Below are 15,331 nucleotides of genomic sequence, written 5' to 3'. Positions count from 1 at the left end.
ATATTTTCTCCCATTCTGTGGGTATTCTATTGGCTTTGCTTATTATATGCTTTTTTTAAAAAAAAAAAATTTTACAGCCGGGTGTGGTGGTTCACGCCTTTAATCCCAGCACTCGGGAGGCAGAGGTAGGAGGATTGCCATGAGTTCAAGGCCACCCTGAGATGACAGAGTTAATTCCAGGTCAGTCTGGACCAGAGTGAGACCCTACCTCGAAAAAACCAAAAAAAAGAAATTACTTCTAAGTAGAAACTATATTTATATATTTTTTATTTATTTAAAAGCTGAGAGAATGGTACACCAGAGCCTCTGGACTCTGCAGAGGAACACCAGGTACATGCACCATTTTGTGTATCTGGCTGTACGTGAAAACTGGGATCAAACCTGGGCTGTCAGGCTTTGCAAGCCATTGCCATAATAGCTGAGCCATCTCTCCAGCCCCTTTCTTGTTCTTCTTGCTGTTCATCACTGCATCACCAAGCTAGCTGGTCTGTGAGCTTCTGGGAAATTCTTGTTTCTACCTCCTAATCTTGTCATCAGGGTGTGGGGATTACAGAAACCCACCACAGTTTATGCATGGTTTACACAGAGGGTCTGGGGACCCAAACTCAGGTACTCAGGCTTAAGCATTAAGCAGGTGCTTTATCCACTGAGATACCTCTCCAGACCTCAATTTGTATTTTACTTTCTGCCTCTAAGTAGTCTGTGAGTTCTTTGCAGCAACCAGCTTCATTCATCTTTCTGTCTTTCCAGCTTGATAGTTTCAAAACCCTTGGTAGCTGGATAAAGATGGATAATTGAGGCTGCAAGTACCTGAGTCCACTGACAAAGTCCACTGTTAATTTAAAAGTGATGCACGCCTTTAATCCCAACACTTGGGAGGCAGAGGTAGGAGAATTGCTGTGAGTTCGAGGCCAGCTTGAAACTACTTAGTGAATTCCAGGTCAGCCTGGCCTAGAGCGAAAACTTTCCTTGAAAAACAAAAATATACAAAGGAAATTAAATGTAACATGTTGCTACACATTGGATATTTTTCTACTTACAGTGTGCAAAAGAGCATTGTTAATGCCCTATCTTTCATTAGCTACAGATCAGTGGTGAATCGAAATGCTCTTCTTTTGAAACGTTTTTGAGCTTATTATGTTCTATAAAAATTCAGAGCCATCTAGAGCCTCACTCCCAGCCCATCTCATCCAGGTTTGACTTCCTGGGAGGTCTTTACACACCATGGGGATGGCAGTGCCCCAACCGTGTGGAAGAGCAGCTGTTTAAAACTTGTTAATGAAGTCCAGAACCACTGCAGGAGGATTATGATATGTGTGACTGCTTCTCTCTATGAAGATTTGCCATCCAACTTGAACAGACATGCTGCGGAGTGACGGGCATTTATTGTGATTTGAAGCTGACCTTTCCTCATGTGGAGGGAACTTCAGCGGGGTGCGGAGGGGAGGAAGAAATACTGTTCCTGCTTGGCAGCAGCGGGATTTCTTAACTCTTGGCTGCAGAGACCCTTCTGAACTGAAGCACAGAAATCCTGACCCGAGTGTGTTTTCTGTACTTAGGGGCAGACTTCTTAGGGCAAAGTCCTGGTAGGTTTGAAGGACAAGGTTCATTAGAGGAAAGTAGGGCCACAGGGACAACACAGTGACAAAAGCACAGGCTGCCTGGCCACCACTCAGAGAAATCAAAAGAGAGAAGTCCAAGTGGGCTCAGGACTCGAGATTCCCCGCTGTGTAAAAAGGCAGTCCAGTCGGCAGATGCAAGCAAGTGAAAGCCCAGGGAAAGGAAGGAGGCCCCCCTCCACGCCCAGCCTTTGCTCACTGTTCATATCTAGGTCACAGCTTCACCTTTCCAAACCAGAGAAGTGACTCTCCGTCTGGTTTTTGCAAGCCGGTGCCAATATCAGGTAATTTTAAGCACACTGAGTAAAGTGCCAGGCACTTCGATATGTCCTGGGTAAAGTGTAGACACTGATTTTATCCTTTCTTCTAACCTCATCATTTTTTGAGGATTTTTTTCAAAATGGGAATCAATCTACTTGGTACATTTCAAAAGGTGTAATACTTAAAAAAATAAACTTTATTGACAACCTCCATAAATATAGACAATATGCCATAATCTTAATCCCCTTCTACCACCCTCCCTTTTCTCACTCACAAATTCCACCTCCACTGAATCCATTCTTTCCAACTAGTCTCTCTTCTATTTTGTTATTATATTTTTCCTCCTATTATATAGGTCTTGGGTAGGTAGCATCAGCCACTGCAAGGTCATGAATATTATAGACACTGTGTGTGAAAAGTATTACAAAACACTCTTACTCTTCCTTTGGCTCTTACATTATTTTTTTTCCTGTCTTTCTTTCTTTCCTTCCTTCTTTCTTTCTTTCTTTCTTTCTTTCTTTCTTTCTTTCTTTCTTTCTTTTATTTTAACAAATTCCAGATATACTACATTGTGCATGTGGCTTACGTGGGCACCAGAGAGTCAAACCTGGGTCCTTAGACTTTACAGGCAAGTGCCTTAACCACTAAGCCATTTATGCATATAGCCCTCTTACTTTTTTTTTTCTTTTCTTTTTTTTTTTTTTTTTTTTTTTTGAGGTAGGGTTTCACTCTAGCCCAGGCTGACCTGGAATTCACTATGTGGTCTCAGGGTGGCCTCAAACTCACAGCAATTCTCCTACCTCTGCCTCCTGAGTGCTGGAGTTAAAGGCATGCACCACCATGCCCTGCCCTCTTACATTCCTTCTGCCGCCTCTTCCACCATGGTCCCTGAGCTTTGGAAGGTGTGATAGAGATGTCTCACTTAGTGCTAAACTCTCTGCTGTATTTTTTCTCAGTATTTTGATGAGTTGAGTTTTGAGCCTCCCCAGTGGTCACCACCATCTAAAAAGGGAAGTTTCTCTAACAAAAATACCCTCACCATTTTTAATTAACATTATAATTAATTTTAGGAAAAGTGTCTGAAAAGAGCTCCAACCTGGCAATAATTGTGGTTTATGTGTGCATATGCTTGCATGCCCTTCTGTGTGTAGGGTTTTTGTTGTTGTTTTGTTTTGTTTTTTTTTACTTTTTATTTTGAAACAGGTTATTCTCAGGTGCCTAAGATAGTCTTTGTCATAGTTACCTTCTTTTGCTGGGACAAAACACTCAACCAGAAGCAGCTTACAGTAGGATAGGATTTATTTCAGGCTTAAAGTTCAAAGGGGAAGCTTCCTCATGGCGGAAGAAGCTTACTGACCTCATCACGTATCCACAGCAAGGAGAACAGCAAGTGTGGGCTGGCTCTTAACACACGATAGGACTGAACTACTCCACCCCAAGGTTGGCCCCCACTGACATGCCATCTCTGGCAGGGTTCTACCTCCCAAAGTTCCCACCAGCTGGGAACTAACCAGGAAGCTTAAACACTAGCACATGAGTTCAGACTACCACTGTCTTGAACTTGCCCTGTGGCCCAGGCAGTCTTTAGACTTGGAATCCTCATGCCTTAGCATCTCGAGTAGCTAGGAATATAAGAAGGGGTTAAATTACGTCCTTTCCTAGACATAATCAGTGAGCTTAGCTAAATGTAGAACTCAGGCATCTACAACATCAGACTCTATTCTGAAGCAAAGTCCTGGAAATAAACTTGGGCTCAAATATCCTTAGCTTTCCCTTTTTGTCACTTAAGAGGAAATCACTTTTTCTCTTTGTTCTTGTTTTCGCTTGTCTATGTGTTTGCATGTTTGTCAGCACATGTGTGTATGTGTGGATACATGTAACTATGTCTAAGTGGAGGCCAGACATCAACAGACATCTGGTGCCTACCTCAATTGTTCTCTAGTTTTTTTTGAGATAGGGTCTCTCACTGAACCTGGAGCTCCGTTATTTGACTGGACAAACTCCACAACAAACACTAGGGATCCCCTGGCTCTGTCTCCTCAGCCTTGGAATTATAGACCTACACCACCATGCCTGGCTTTTACATGGGTGCCGGGATCCACACTCAGCTCCTCATGCCTGTGTGGCAAGCACTTTGCCCATGGAGCCGTCTCTCCCTCCCTGGAAGTCACTTTTCAATCACATAACTTTACCCAGCATATAATGAATGTCTTTTAGCTATCAAACACCACAGTGGCAGGGTTTTTCCTATTAGAAATGGCTCTAGTATTCTATATAAACTGTAACCAAGGGCAACATTTTGGTTGCCAAATTTATAAAGCATAAAACTGGGCTGCACAGATGGTTCAACAGTTCAAAGCACTTGCCTCAAAGTCTCATGGCCCATGTTTGATTCCCTAGCCCCTCATAAAGCCAGATGCATAGTGGCAAAAGGGTCTGGAGTTGTTTGTAGTGGTGGGAAGCCCTGGTATGCCCACTCTTTCTCTTTCTTATTTCTTTTTTTCTCTCTTACACAATTAAATACATAAATCAACATTTTTAAAAAGCATTAAACTATGTAAATTAGAAATAATACAGTTGTCATCTATAAACAAGAACATGGACCAGTGAGTTTGTATGCCTAACCATCATACATAACTCTCTCCCTCCCTCCCTCCCACCCTCTCTGCCTTCCTCTGTAACAGCTACTGATCTCAGGATATCATCAATGCAATGTCACAAAGGCAACTGGGTAGCAATGACAGAATGAAGAAAACATGACCCAAAACTGACATGGCATATATAGAGGTTCAGGAGCTGCTGGTTAAGGGAGGAGCTCCTTGCTTGATGGCTATAATAAACTTGTTTTTCTCAGGGTTTGCATTGATCCTGTGTATAATGTAACTATTTTCTGGTGGCGTTACTTTTACTTGGTCCTAGGGAAAAGAGAAAAGAGATATGTTACTTCCAGGATGGTAGAAAGAGATCCAGGCTAATTAAATGCAGAAAGAGCAGCTGATGAATTAGCCTTTCATCCAGTGAACCCACATGCATAAACCCAAGTCATAAACATTTACTAAGTTCTTTGTCATTTATTTTAATGCTTTTTAAATGTGCTAAGGAGAAAAATTTATGATGTGTTTCCACAGCATTCTGGTTATGAGGTTCTATTCATCAATAACTAATTTATTTCTATAATGGAATACCAGTTTTACAAAGGATGTTTTCCATAATAAATGTGAGAAATTAATGCATAAGTCTCTATTGAATAATATTGGTGAGAATATATATGGTTACTGAAAAAAAAAGTATGTAGTGACTCTGTAAAAGCAATATTAAGTGGAAATAAAACATATTAGGTGTTTGGGGGGAAATTTAATTATATGTATTGAAAAATGTAACCACAAAGAGAAGTGCTCCAAAGCTCAGGTTACCACCCTCCTATTAAAACCTAAACTTGAACCCAAAGAACCTCCTTCTGCCTTCACCGATATCACTACAATGGGATCTAAAGGATAAGTAAGAGACAGTTATGATGCAAACAATAGCATGCTTTCTTGAAGACTTACTTTAGGAAACAGATCAAATAAAACCTGGTCTTTAAAGTTTAACATGCATCATCTCAGTAAGACTCAATTTTCAGTCTCACTAATAATTTGCCAAAATGGGTAAATTAGCCTGGAATTCAATTACCAAAACTAATTTCGTAGAGATAAAATTTATAAATAATTTGAATAATTCATAATTCATTATGCTTTCAATGATTATGTTACCCTAGCACTGTGCCATCGAAGCATCTCTGGCTTTAGGGTATATGACCTCGCTGGCGATTACAAAATAGCTGAAACTCATGAATATTTTTCTTCTCTGGCACAAATGATGATCTTACAACTGATGTTATATATTATTTTCTATAACCACCTAATTCACTTTTATTTCAGTATTTATGTGGCCAGTATATCTTAACCAAAGGAAAAAAATGTGAAAATGAAAAATATATTCTATTTATTGGGAAATGTTAAGTGTATACACAATCCTCCCTCAGTATCTGAGAATTGGTTTCAGGACCCCTATAAACCCCCTAATCTATGGGTACCTAAATCTATGGTATAATATATAGAATTTGTGCCAAGCATGGTGGTGCACACCTATAGTCTCAGGTAATTTAGAGGCAGGAAGATCAGGAGTTAAAGTCCAGCCTCAGCTACATAGCATGTTCCAGGCCAGCCTAGGCTACATGAAACTCTCTTTTAAAACCCACAAAATGCATAAAATTTACATATAATCCATATGTAACTTTCAATATTCCTAAAGTAATAACAAGGTTACCTATAGTCCTTGATACAATGTAAATAATATGTAAATAGTTGTTTCAATATATTGCTGGGACATGGTGGTACACACCTTTAATCCCAGAACTTGGGAGGCAGAGGGAAGATTGCCATGAGTTCAAAGCCACCCTGAGACTACATAGTGGATTGCAAGTCAGCCTGGACTAGAGCAAGATCCTACCTTGAAAAACTTAAAAAAAAAAAAGAAAAAAACAGAGAGGTAATGACAAGGAAAAAAGTCTATATATGTTTAGTATAGCTATTTTCTGGAATATTTTTAATTCACAGTTGGTTTAATCTTCAAAGCAGAACCCACAGATCTAGAGATCAGTCCAACTATATCAGTTAGTTCTCAACATTTTTCTGTGGTTGCCAGGACCACCCACTCTCACATTGTGAGACATCCTAGGACTATGCATTAAGAAAGGCACTTCTTTCTCAGTAGTTCCTAAAGTGAACATACTAAAAGCTACTTACAGTGAACTGTTAATCGTGTTGAACCACAGGCATAATAGTCAAAGACTTTGAACCTCTTTAAGCAATTCAGTTAAGTCTTCTAGTAAACTTTAATAGCTATCATCAACACCAACTGCCTAGGAAAGAACAGAAGGTAGTCTGAGAAAGTCTTCACTTAGAGTTATATTGAGCAGCAAGGGATATATGGGGGGAAAAACAATGCATTTATCCACCCCTAGAAGTGTCCAAAAGAAGGCAAACTACACAGGTCACAGGTCAGAGGACACTGGGCGTCAAGGCTACATAATTCTGCCAAGGGTCATGGGAGATGAGAGATGAGATGTGGCTTGCAGTTGGGGTTGTTCAGACTAAGAAATTCCTCCCCTAGAGACCTCAACTCAGGGGTGACCAAGATCTTGATTTTATACCCCAGAGAAGAATTTCAGACAAGTCAATGTGAAGCAAAGTTATGGTTTATTAAGGAAAAAAAATAAATGCCTGGTGTTGGTGGCTTACTCCTTTGATCCAAGAACTTGGGAGGCTAAGGTAGGAGGATCCTTGTGAGTTTGAGGCCAGTCTGAGACTTCATAGTAAATTCCAGGTCAGCCTGGGCTACATTGAAACCCTATCTCAAAATTAAAATAAAATAAGGGCTGGAGAGATGGCTTAGCGGTTAAACGCTTGCCTGTGAAGCCTAAGGACCCCGGTTCGAGGCTCAGTTCCCCAGGTCCCACGTTAGCCAGATGCACAAGGGGGCGCACGCATCTGGAGTTCGTTTGCAGAGGCTGGAAGCCCTGGCGCGCCCATTCTCTCTCTCTCCCTCTATCTTTCCTTCTCTCTGTGTCTGTCACTCTCAAATAAATAAATAAAAATTTAAAAAAAAAAAGATTTAAAATAAAATAAAATAATAGCTGGGCATGGTGGTGCACACCTTTAATCCCAGCATTTGGGAGGCAAAGGTAGGAGGATCACTGTGAGTTTGAGGCTACCCTAAGACTACATAATGAATTCCAGGTCAGCCTGGACTAGAGTGAAACCCTACCTTGAAAAAGAAAAAACAGAAAAACAAGCAGTGCTTGCTGAGATTTAAACATAGGTATATAGAAAGATAGACATACCTACCAGCAATACATTCATACATACATACGTACATACATACATACATGCATACATACATACATACGTGAAGTTTCTGAAGTTGTATCATTCAAAGGATGTAATTCACAATCAGGTTTAAAAATTAAGCAATGTTTAGGGCTGGAGAGATGGCTTAGCAGTTAAGCTCTTGTCTGTGAAGCCTAAGGACCCCCATTCAAGGCTCAATTCGCCAGGACCCACGTTAGCCAGATGCACAAGGGGGCACATGCATCTGGAGTTTGTTTGCAGTGCTGGAGGCCCTGCCGTGCCCATTCTTTCTCTCTCTATCTGCCTCTTTCTCTCTCTGTATGTTACTCTCAAATAAATAAATAAAAATTAAAAAAAAATTAAGCAATATTTAAAACTTAAGCAAAGTTTTAAAATTATATGTGCTACTATACTTACTTATTATTTTAAGTAATTTCTGTTTGTAAATGAAACTGTAAGATGGTTTAGAGGTATGTTGTATAGGTTTATGGATAAGAGAGGAGTGTTGGTACAGTTTAACTAAAAGATTACATGTATTTTTACCTTAGACATGGTATGCTAGCTATTTGAATACTCTTGCCTGAGATTGTTCTTAAAAAGGGGATTATTAGCCGGGCATGGTGGCACACGCCTTTAATCCCAGCACTCGGGAGGCAGAGGTAGGAGGATCACCATGAGTTCAAGGCCACCCTGAGACTACAGAGTTAATTCCAGGTCAGCCTGGACCAGAGTGAGACCCTACCTCGAAAAACCAAAAAAAAAAGAGGGGGGGATTATTGTTTTTATCAGGGAGTCTTCACAAAAGATTGTGTTGCTGTGTGTAAAATCCTCAACTGACTCACAGCCAGTGAGAAACAAACCAAATCCCAAGGAGTAAGGGAGTCTTTCCCCTCCTGTGTCCACTTAGTTTCCCCTCCTTCTGTCCTGCTAATCAGGAAACAGGGCTTGATGGCCCTGCAGGTGGAGAAATCAGGGGAAGATAATCAAGACAGGACCCATGAAGCAAACCTATGATGGTGATTGTGACCTGAACTTGTTTAGGAAATACAGAGGACTTTTCCTAAAGGAAAGCATCCTTCAGGGGACAAGGATGATGTCAGAGGAGGATAGCAATAGAAATACGAATATAGTTGTTATTATTAAAACATAATAAAAAATCCTTGTTGCCATAATGTGAGCTTGGAGTTTAGCCATTGAAATAAAAACATTAAATCATGTCAAATATTATACCATGTATACTTGAAAATAGCTCCATAGTAAAATGGCCAGAAAACAATCTGAAATGATGCCCAAAAGACTATTATAGCTGGGCATGGTGGCACACCCCTTTATCCCAGCACTGGGGAGACTGAGGTAAGAGGATCACTACGAGTTCAAAGCTAGCCTGAGACTACATTGTGAATTCCAGGTCAGCCTCGGCTAAACTGAGACCCTCCTTCAAAAACAACAAAATTTTTACAAAAGGCTATTATACATGATTGTTTCTGGCCTGGGCTGAATCAAACTTGTTTTTGCAAGTGAGAAGGGGAGGGGGGATGGTACATGGGTGTCCCAGGGCCTCTTGTCCCTGCAGAGGAGCACCAGACTCATACTTTGTACATCTGGTTTTACATAGGTCCTAGAGAATTGAACATAGGTTGGTAGGTTTTGCAAGCAAGAACTTTTAACCACTGAGCCATCTCCCCAGCCCTTAACATTTTCTTCTATGTATTTCTATGTTTAAGGATTTGTTTAGCAGCAGGTTGTTTTAATATATCATAGGTACATTGAAAAATCAACTTTAAGTGATCACATTTTCAAAATAAAAATAAAGTTAAAACCCCAAATTAAAGTACAGTTTATATAAAAGGAAAAGCAAAATCTAATTTTTCCTAGTGTAATCCTTGCCAGATGGAATCTCATCTATGACACTTGCTATTCTGAAGGGAAATGCTGACTCAGGCAGTAGATTTAAACAAGCCAACACTTCAAGGCTGGAGGGCCCTAACAACCTCCAAGAGTGAGGAAGTCTTGAATTTCACATAGAACTTGAGCAACATAGACTCTCACCATGGTGAACTGGCCAAGCTCACAGGCTCTAGAATATTGATTCAAGTGGTTGTTTTCACAAATATCTAACCTCAAAGCTGTCCAGCATTATTTTCTCCTATTTTGTTTGTTTGTTTTTTACAGATGGGGTAACAGATGTTCAATCTGTATCTTAAGGCACTGTTACTAGAACCTCAGGTCTACTGCTGACCGTCCCTCTGAAAAACCAGGAAACAAAAATGGGTGATAGAAAATGTTCATAAACCAGGCATGGTGGTATGTCTTTAATCCCATAATCCCAGCACTCAGGAGACAGAGGTAGCAGGATAGCCTTAATTTCAGCCTGGGAATACAGAGAGAGTTCTAGGTTACACTGGGCTACAGTGAGACCCTACTTCAAAAAAAGACAGGAAGAAGGAGGAGGAGGAGGAGGAGGAAGGAGGAGGAGGAGGAGGAAGGAGGAGGAGGAGGAGGAAGGAGGAGGAAGAGGAGGAAGGAGGAGAAGGAGGAGGAGGAGAGAAAAAAGAGTATTTCCATGTTTCATGTAAACCCAGTTCTATAATGTGATGTCCAACACTTGAATGGAAGGAAGTAGGGTTGTTCTAGAAAAGTGCTGTCAGTACAACCCATTGGGTATTCTAGAAATTTCTTTTAGGCCTGGAGAAATGGCTCGGTGATTAAAGCACTTGCCTGCAAAGCCTAACAACCAGGGTTTGATTCCCCAGGACCCATATAAAGCCAGATGCACAAAGTGACAAAGGTGTCTGGAGCTCGTTTGCAGCAGCTAGAGGCCCTGGTACACCCATTTTCTCTCTCTTTCTCTCTCTCTCTCTCTCTCTCTCTCTCTCTCTCTCTCTCTCTGTGTGTGTGTGTGTGTGTGTGTGTGTGTGTGTGTGTGTGTGTGTGTGTGTATCTGCTTGAAAATAAAGAAAACTAAAAAATTAAAAATGAAAATGTTTATAGTTTTGGCCAGAAGTGGGAAATAGAAAACTTCTCAACTTCTTTCTGCCTTGCCTGCAGTAGTATTACAATTTGTAGAAAAATTGAAACAAATGCTAGAAAACACACATATGTACATTTAGCTGTGATGTATGTTATCAAAATTATAAGGCTGTGAAGCACACAGTTGATCAACTTTCCTCTAACACCAGGCTTCAGCCTATCAGAATAGCCCCCAAACACAGGCTTTCATGGAGAAATTTTAATTAGTTTCAGGCTTACATTGTTATAGCTCAATGAATTCTAACTACTAGTAATAGTATTGGTGTCAGGACAATAATCCAAAGCTTCCTTTTCTGTTTTGATCATCAGTGATGGTTCAAAATGCCTTGAGCTTATGACACTTCCAATGTTTTCTGCTTTGTTTGTTTCATTCTTGCTACTATATAATACATGATTTTGGGAAAATCTCAAGAACACAACAGCTAAAAGTACAATGGCTCGAAAGTATTTTTAAAAGTGCTCAACAGGGCTGGAGAAATGGCTTAGTGGTTAAGGCATCTGCCTGCAAAACCAAAGGATCCCAGTTTGATTCTCCACGACCCATGTAAACCAGATGCACAAGGGGGCATAAGCACCTGGAGTTCTTTTGCAGCGGCTGGAGGCCCTGGCATCATGCTCATATCCTCCTTCTCTCTCTGTCTGTCTTTATCTCTCAAATAAATAACTAAAATATACTAAAAAAAATTAGTTTTAAAAGTGTTCAACATCCTTAGCCATCATAGAACTACAAATTATAACAACTTTACAATTCCATCTCTTCTCAGTCAGGGCTGTCAAGAAAACAATTGGTGTACCCATTCTCTCTCTCTCATCTGTCACTCTCAAATAAATAAATTAATTAATAAACAAAATTAAAAAAAAAAAGAAAACAATTGGTGGCTGGAGGCATGGCTTAGCAGTTAAGGAATTTGCCTGCAAAGCCAAAGAACCCAGGTTTGATTCACCAGGACCCATATAAGCCAGATGCACAAGGTGGCACATGTGTCTGGAGTTCATTTGCAGTGTCTGGAGGCCCTGGCGTGCCTATCCCCCCACCCCTCATAAATAAAAATTTTAAAAAAGAAAACAACTGGCAACAAATGTGGGTGGGTGAAGTAGAACAGTTATTCCCTGGTCATGGGAATGTAAACTGGTATATCCACTATGGGAATCTCGTGGAAGCTTCTCAAAAAATAAATTGACTAATTAAAGGCAGAACTACCACACAATACGGCTATGCCACTCCTGAGTGGCATATACCCAAAAGGCTCTCTGCCTGCTGCAGAGGTTCACATCCACGTTTGCCACTGCTCCCTTCACAGCAGGAAGAACAGAATCATCCTGGATGTCCACCAACAGATGAATGGATCATGACAATGTCGTACACATACTCACTGGAATTTTACTTAGCTGTAAAGAAAATTGAAATTTGCAAGAAAATAGATACAACTGCAAAACATTCTATTAAGCGAGATATCCCAGGATCAGAAAGACAAATGTGGTTTGTTCTCTCAAAGGTGGATCCTAGCCTCTCACATGTGTGTCCAGAAGAGGGTGAGCATGAGTAAGGACCAGGTAACTAGGAAGAGGCCCGGGAGACTGGACAACAAGAGGCCTTAACAGAAGAAATATGTGGGAATCAACTGAACAGTTTGGGCCAGCAACTTTGCATTATGTCCTTTTCATCCTCTCTCTGACTTTTCATCACAGTGTCTTCTGTCTGTTGGCAAGCTTTAGAAGGTTTCGTTGTTTGTTTTTTTAACACGTCTATGGTGACAAGTTTTCATCTAACCCAAAAAGAAGTCATGTGTTTCTTTTGCTCTGTGAGTTTCTCTCTCATGCCTTTCTGAGAAAATGTTTTGAATATTTCATCAAATGTGAGGGGAAAAAATTCCATCAATATGAGCACATTGTTACTGTGTGCATCTTGTTATGCAACTGTTACTGTATTCTTCTGGTGGAGCAAGTCCCCTGTGGCCAGCACTCAGATCCTTTGTGAGTGTTCCCTTCACAAGCCCTCTGCCCCCAGCACCTACAAGAGCTCTTAGCGCCCCTGCCCTGTTGGCTGAGTTCATGGACTTGGGAACACACAGGCATTTTGCACTTGCCGGCACTTGCTAACCTCCTAAGTGGTTTAGTGACCACTCAACCATTTTTGTCTGACATTGTCATTTCAGACGAGCTGAGTATTCTTCGTCTTGCAACAATGCTATACCTTGGACAAATCCTTCACTCCCTTTGGCTCTATCTGCCCATCGTTAAGAAGGGTTACTACAGCCGGGCATGGTGGTACATGCCTTTAATCCCAGCACTTGGGAAGCCAAGGTAGGAGGATTGCCATGAATTTGAGGCTACCCTGAGACTACAGAATGAATTCCAGATCAGCCTGGGCTCCAGTGAGACCCTACCTCAAAAAACGGGGGGCAGGATAACACACCAATTTTGTGGGTCACTGTTGAAGTTGATTATACTGTCCGGTGCAGAAGAAGCTGTTATACATGCTTCCCAGTATTATGACTGTTTGCCTTAAACATCTCTGACTACCTTGCTTAACAATTAAAAAGGTTAGGGGCTAGCAAATCCCACACAAGACCCTCATAATAGGAGAAAAAGATGATGACATCAAATTAAAAGAGAGACTAATGGAGAGAGGGAGGGGATATGATGGAGAGCAGAGTTATGAAGGGGAAAGAGGGGGAGGGGAGGGAAATACCATGGTTTGTTGTCTGTAAGTATCGAAGTGGTCAATAAAAAAATATATGTTTTATAAAAAAGATTTTAAAAAATGTTAGGGGCCTGAATAACCTTGCCTCATGCACTACCAGAGAAAATTGTCCTTGAGCCCGAAATGGCTAGACTGCTCCTATGGGGTATCTCTTGATCTTTTCGCAGCTTTCCAGTGCCTGTAGCAATGATTCCCTGGCATGCTGGTGGGTGGACTTCAGTCGGAGGTACAATTCCTTGGTGATGTGTGTTCATGGTGTGGGTGGAGCAGGGAGCCAAGTGCCAGTTCTGACACTCATTTGCCATAGGACCGTAACAATGAAAATTGTTTTCCTCACTTGTAAAATGGAGATGAATTATATTAATATTGACTGCCTATAGCAAACATTGAGGTAGGCACTGGGGTAAAGGACATAGCAGAATATAGTAATTTGTTAATACATAGCTTATTAGGCCTAGTCTATGCTATGGTCACATAAATCAAAGCTATATGGATATATACATTCCTTTTGTTCTTGGCAGTTTCACCCATCCCCAAACATTAAAATAACCCCATCAGAGCTTTTTCTCTACTTTGAATATTAAAATGCTCCTGCTTACATTACAACTCTCCCCTGCCTAATTATCCACCAGCACAACCATCCTTTCTGTTACGTGCATGCGTCTTTATATTAGAAGCATCCAATGGATGGATTTGCGCCCTTAATAATGGCAGTGAAGACTTGCTAAGAACTATGTCTGTCACTTGTCCTGCATTGCCATTTACTTCTGGCATTAATGCTTTGCAGAACTACTCGCATTGTATAGGTCAGCAATCTGCTCCCAGATGTAAATCCACTCAGGCTTACAAAGCTCATAGGCGGCAGAGCTTAGGCCCACCTGAATCCAGACAACTTGGGAAACTAAAAGTCTTCTTTGATGTAACTCCCTCCGGATCAAGGTACAAGGTTCTCTAAATCACATGTCCCGTGTTTTACAGAACGGGCTTCCATGCACATGGGGACTGGCCTCTGCCCAGTGCTGTCGTGGCTGTCTTCCAGTGCCTTGTGGTCACTGTCACCGGCCACTGGGGTACAGCTCAGGCAGGACCTCCACTCTGGCACCCGACTGTTCTGAATCTCTGAGAAAGCACGGAGAACTTACAAAAGCTCTATAGTAATCTGTAATCTATATACTATTTAGGGAAGGGGGCAAAAATCCTAGTCAAATCAGAGGTGTCCATGAAGGAATGGAACATTAGATACCAGAGTTAAAACAGTCTGTATGTAATTCCCAACATCCAAACTAGACATGTTTTCATCTTTCTTTGACCATTTAAAAGGCGTGTTTGTGCTTGAAAGTCTCTCCCAGGCACATCCTTGTCCACCGTGTAAACTACCAGTGAAGCCTAGCAGGGCGACTTAGACAGGATTTACTAGATGCAGAGTCTAATGTATTTGTCTGTGGAATGAAAAACTGACTACATTGTATTTCCACATTGTATTCTACTCAAGCCAGAATCCATGGGAACATACAAATAAATAAAATTCATGTGAATTTTTATTTGACCCAAATAGCTTATGTCAAGTTTATTTGTAAATGTGTTATTTTCCATTGTGCTAGCCCTGGAAACTCTTCTGCAATTAGATATGCCAAACAATTGTAAATTTAGAGTATGGAATCAAGGGTGAGGATTGTGAACATCGACATGAGAAAACAGAAATCATTCGTGTCCAAAATCTGGGTTAGGAATTCTAGGGACCAGGAAAGACACGTCGGCCCCTTATGGCTCCTTTTCCTCAGTGAAACCCAGAGACACTCTTCTACTCCCAGAACCTAGGCTTTCTC

Source organism: Jaculus jaculus, chromosome 6 (assembly GCF_020740685.1).
Source record: "Jaculus jaculus isolate mJacJac1 chromosome 6, mJacJac1.mat.Y.cur, whole genome shotgun sequence".
Taxonomy (NCBI): Eukaryota; Metazoa; Chordata; class Mammalia; order Rodentia; family Dipodidae; genus Jaculus; species Jaculus jaculus.
The sequence above is the reverse complement of the archived record's forward strand: the minus strand, read 5'-3'. Positions refer to the sequence as shown.